A 6,022-nucleotide genomic window follows, 5' to 3' on the forward strand; every position below is an offset into this window, starting at 1 on the left:
CTATCTATCTACCTACCTACCAACCAGCCAATATCAACAATGGCTTGTCCTGAGTGGGGTCGCGGCAAGCTGGAGCCTGTCCCGGAAGCACAGGGTGCAGGGCTGAAGGGGGAGAGGAAACACCCTGGACAGGACACCAGTCCATCGCACCCCAAGCAGGATTCGAACCCCAGACCCACCACACAGTGGGCACTGGCCAAACCCGCTGTACCACCACACCCCCCCACTGTTATTGATACTTACAGTAATGACAAAGACCTTCCTCCGTCTTCTATCAGCCAGGCCACTTTCAAGGATGGGCTGCTGGTTTGAGGTAATTGCATCGATGGAGTTGTCATTCATCACCTCAGTGGTCGGGAAAGAGTTGGTGCTCTCCCGTTCAGACCGCACTTCGTCCAGTGTGCCCTTGGACATTGCCATTGTGGCTGATCTTGTACAGCACAGGGAAAACAGCGCTGCTGCAAAAATAAGGGAGAAGGAGGAGAGTGTCATTGGAAAGCAATGGTCTTGACAGGTATCTCGGAACCACGAAAATCTATCTTGTGTGATTTCCTCAGGTGGAAGCAGTATTTATATATCATTAGGGTGGGGTAAAGGATAATGGAAGGTGTCATCTTCAATGCTTTCATGATTATGAGTGCTGTCTGACAAATATTGGCACAGTCAGGAAGTGATGGCTCGCTGGGTTGAGATCTCTGTCCAGTGAAAAGAGAAACAGAGTTGAAGGGCAAATCAACAGTGTATCCATTAAATAGGCATGGATTTGGCCCCATGGGGGTTATTCAACGTTACCCTCCAGAAATGGACGTAATCTAAGAGATTATGTGTGGAGTGGGTTCCCCAGGTGAGAAGCCTCCCCGGCAATGAGCCTTTGTGAAGCTTTGGCTCAGAGACACCTTTTGACCACACCACTATTTTACAATGACACTCAAACAGATCAGTAATTTTGTCAGGGTTTATATGGCGGTGCAGCTTTTGTGCCTTGAGTTTGAAAATAGTAAAGGAGGATCGGAGGTCAGACATAAGAGGCTGTGGGGGTGAGATGTTTCCAGCTAAAACTTATCCACATTGTGAAGGGGTGTGTGTGATATCTAGAGGTTTCCAAAGTTTGACGCTGCATAAGCGAATGACCTGTGTTCTTGAACGAAGATGCTTCCTGTCAAAGTCCGAGCCAACTCGCAGCCTAAGGCATGATTGGACTAATAACAGGAAAAGAAAGGTCTGACATTTCAGCTTTGGTCCCAGAGCTCCAGTCATGGCTAGCAGGTAGCAGCCTTCACTATAGCCACATGTCTAACAAAACCAAAACTCTGTCTGCCTGTGACTTTCTTACCAAAATCCCTTCATGTGTTCTGTACCTTGGGTACAAAATAGATCATGTGTTTCTTTGTCAAATACAAGAAAGACATCTGAGATTAGCGCTGGTTGCATGGACCTCCATTGTTGGCATGTGCTGTGGTTTGAGGCTAGTGCAGATGAGATTGTGTGCTCGCCCTATATACCACCATACATCAGTTAATGCTAAAAGTTTTGACCTCGGATGAACCGTATTGGCTAGTCAGGACACATCCGTTCTGATTTCACAGATCACAAGTACTCACTGCTACTGCGGTTATGGTCCTGGATGACATGATAATTTACAATGACCTGGGCAGGATTCTCCATGTGAAGATCACAACACTGAATGTCACACCTGCTCCTGTGAAAATTATTTACAGGCCTTGTTTATACTATTTGCATTTATTCATTTAGCTGACACTTTTTTCCAAAGCAAGTTAAAATGTTAATCTACCTACAGTTATCTACGGAAGAGCAACGGACTCTTTTTCTGTTGCGGTCAGGGAAGCGTTTCCGCTCCCTAAAGGCCATTGCAGAGAGGACGAAGAGGAGCTTCTTCCCTCAGGCTTTTTGGGCCCTCAGCCGATACAACACCAAGGACTAAAAACCAGTCACCTCCAGGAACCACTCCACCTCTGCTATTCCATTTCATACGTACAAACTCAAACTGAACTACCTGCGCGATCTTGCACATTACATTGCACTGTTGCACGCCATATTGCACTACATCTTATGCTGCACAAATTTTTATAATTCATTGCACATCTGTTTATAGATATTTATAAATTTTGCTCTTACATATGCATAAATTGTATATATATATATATTTTTTTTTTAGATTTTATTACCTGTTGTTTGTCCTTTTAGATTGTTATATCGGACAGCTGTATAAAGCATTTCACTGCACGTCATACTGTGTATGGTTGTGTATGTGACAAATAAAAATTTGAATTTATACAGCTGGGTAATTTTACTGAAGCAATTTAGGGTAAGTACATTGCTTAAGGGTGCTACAACCAGAGGTGGAATTCGAACCACCAACCCTAGGGTCCAAAGGGAGCAGTTTTAACTGTTATCTATATATTCACAATAGCAATAGTCACCAATTGAGCAGGTAAATGCTGTTTTTATTCTGCTGGCACCAGCCTGTCTCCAGTTGCTCCCAGGGAGAGCAGCACAGGGCTCTCCCTTATTACCATTTCATGGGCTTGCAAGGCCAGGGAAGGAGAAGTGGGACATGAATAATGGCTGCTGAACTGCGCCGAAGTGATTTTCCTTGGAGTGCTCAGCCTTTATTTTGTGTGTGTTTGTGTTGGAGGAAGAGGTGCTCTACTGAAGGACTGGAATGGTCACCTGGGAGATTTGAGCGCCAGCAACCGAGCAGCACAACCTCTGGGCCCCTACCACTGTTGTTCTAACCTCCCTCCCTCTCCTTCACTCCTTTGCCTTTCCTCTATCCATCCTCCCAGTCTCCCTGTGTCTTCTTTCAATTGGCCCTCTGTGCCATATGCACTATTGTTGTAACCCCTTTCTTTACTGTTCACTCTTCTCTCAGTTTTTCAACGCCTTCATTGTGGTACTGAAATGCTAAACACCCTTGTTTTGACATGTTTCTCTCATGTTCTCCACTGTATTTATGTCAGTCATCTTGTAGCTTGAGCCCTAAAGGCATTTTTTATCACCTTGAATGATGAAGCTTTGACCTCACCTGTTTGTACCCTCAAATTGTCATGGTCATAGCATGGGGCATGTCGGTTACAACGGCTGAAAGCTGCTTCTGACAGATCGGGGGGGGGGGGAAGGCACTTCGGATCAACTTGACCGAACATCCAGGCTCACCAACCAGAGCAAACAAAGATATTTGAGTTGTTCTGGAAAGTGTTTCTTGTATTTTCCTTGCCATTCTAATTGTGATGACCTTTTAGGAGGACAGCTCCCATGCGTTTCATCCTTTGACCCCCTTCCCTTAAACCACTCCTAATAATTACATCTCATGTAATTTGCTGTGCATGCAGTTTCCATGACATCCCCACGACCCACATGCACATACATGCACCCACAGCCCCATGGCAATTCCCTATTCATATGTAACCAAATTTACACAATGTCAATGGCATAAACAACCCTCCTACCACCACCTTTGAGATCCCAAGCCTTTATGAACTTCCAGTTAGATGGATTGTGTTGTTTTCACAGCTTCTGATGCAACATTCAGGTGTAGGTTGCACACGGATGTGTTGCACCGCTCTGGGGTGCACCAGGGGGAGAGAGCTTCTTCTCACCTCTAGCAGTGAACTTTTACGGAGGGGGAAGGTTCTTTATCTTGTGGTTTCCGTCTTTTCCTGAGATAAATTTCTAGGAAAACATTACCATAATTCCCAAACAAAGAACATTGCTGCAAAGAGAAATGTGTAAAATAATCTTTAAAGAGCCAGATGTGATTTCATCATGCCTGCAGATCATATTTGCTGGATGCTCTTTGAAGTGAGGAGGAGATGCAAAGGTTAGCGTGTTAGCAAGTTCTCAGAATGTGTTTCCTTTGGCCTCCAGCCTGCCGGCTGTGAGAACCTCCATTCGCCTAAAAGAAAACTTCAGCAGAACTGTTACCCTGACCTGAATTGACCATCAAGTTATCATCACCATCTGTGTTGTTATGTCTGGTCCTGTCTGTGTCATGAGGTGTTCCTACCCATTAAGGGTGGTGGTGGTTACCATTTTTGATTTTACCAGGCTGCCCTTGCCCTCCACAAGATATTTCACTCAACACGTGATCTAAAGTTCCATGTCCTAAGTGAAGTCTGGACGCTTGCCGGTGCCCTTTTGACACTGACTCCACATTGAGTCCTCTCTTGGACCGAGATGTTGACTCCGGAATTACCCTACGATCTCTCCAACAATGGTTCTGATTTGCCTCTTCTCAGTGGCTTGTATTTACTGCTCTCCACAGTGAAAAATCATTAAATATTGCTTTCAGGCAGTGCTGACTGCTCTTGCTGCATTAAGTATTAGTCTTCTCTTTGTAGTGACTAGCACTGTCACTCAAGGAAATGCTGTGGCTCAAGCAATTTTAATAAGCACAGAGTTAGAAAAGTGTTCCGAAAAAGCAAAGGGTATTGTTACTGGATTACATCAGGTAGAAAAGTGCTTGGTGTCAACTAGCTGGTGGCCGTTCTGTCTCTCCTTGTCACTCAGAATTAAAAAGCAGGAGGGATGGGATAAAGGTTGTGCAATGAAACTGGCATCCTGCTCAGGAGATGAATTTGAACCAAGCTCTTTCATCCCTCAAAAATCTGGATCAGTTCCCAACCCATCATCAGCCATTATGGCTCCAACACTCTTCTCAGCATTTTCGGCCATTCTTTCAGTACGACGGTCTTGTGTGGCAGCTGGGTGTTGCAGATTGTGAACATGCTGTTGCTGTAGTGGGACAGGAGTTGCTGGAGCCTCTCTGCTCTGTACTTGTTGTCCCAATTTCTTCCATAGACAACGTTGCTGTCATTCAGCCATGCAGGCCGTGCTCCATCTCCTGCAATCCTCTGCTGTGGGGTCAACTGACCTCACCGCAGCATCATCCCTTAACGCCCTTACCGCAACTGGCCGACCAACCAAACCCCCCATGACCCCACCTGTAAAAAATATACAATTTCCTTTACTTGGCACGCAACTCTGCGGCTCTTCTTTTTGAGCTGAGCATTGAATGCCCACTCCTGCTCAGCTCTTGCTATATGAAAACCAGTGGTGACAATGGTGGATGGAAGAGCAATGTCTGCCAGTGCTCCTGTTTAATAACAGGGGCTCAGGATGGGGGGGAGGGCACGGAGTGGCTACAGAGCAGTGGTGAGGGAGATCGGGTTGGGGCCCGGCTCCTTTTGTTGCCCAGAGAACAGACCACGGTTTCCAGGAACAATGCCGCCGATGAAAGGCTCTCCAAGGAAAACATGGCTCTGACATCATAGGTTCTTAAAGCACACAGCTGCGCCAGCAGCCTCCTGCCATAGTCAGCTTTCAGTGAATTTCCACTGCTTAGTGAGAGGCACAGCGAGGGAACAGGGGGGCACAGAGGGAGAAACAGAGACGCTACTGCAGCCTGTGAGGGCAGTCTGCACCAGCCCCCCCCACTTCATGACACACACAAGTTAGTCTCCTAAAACAGCAGTGACGAATGAGACCCGTGCTGGGGATAGCATGGAACAGATACGCCAGTGTTGGTTTGGGACCTATGCAAAATTGATGATGTTCCTACTGTTTGCGGTTTAATTTTAGCCAGTGGGAACATCTATCAGAGTAAAAAGCCCCACTTGTGGGCTCTGTTCTTTGGAAGGTCTGACCTTGACTTGATGAAGTCCAAATGTTAAAGGAACATCCTGGTTTCAAGTCTGATTGTTTCTTTCTACAGTCAGATTGTATAAACAGAAGGTGCTCGCATGAGCAAGTTGCAGTCGCACCCGTTACACCGATTTGACTTGAACCTGAATTCAGATCCATGCTAGAAGGTATTTGTTGAGAACTACATGGGGTGGACAAATTTACAGAAACACCAAAGAAGGCATTAATATTAAGGACCTAATAAGGAGAACGGCCACCCTATGGCTTCAGCACAGCTTCCTTCCTTCTAGGAATGCTGTCATACAGGTCTCAAACCGTGTGTAGTGGGATATTGCACCTTTATTCAAGAAGAAACACC

This window comes from Scleropages formosus, chromosome 2, assembly GCF_900964775.1.
Source record: "Scleropages formosus chromosome 2, fSclFor1.1, whole genome shotgun sequence".
Classification (NCBI taxonomy): Eukaryota; Metazoa; Chordata; class Actinopteri; order Osteoglossiformes; family Osteoglossidae; genus Scleropages; species Scleropages formosus.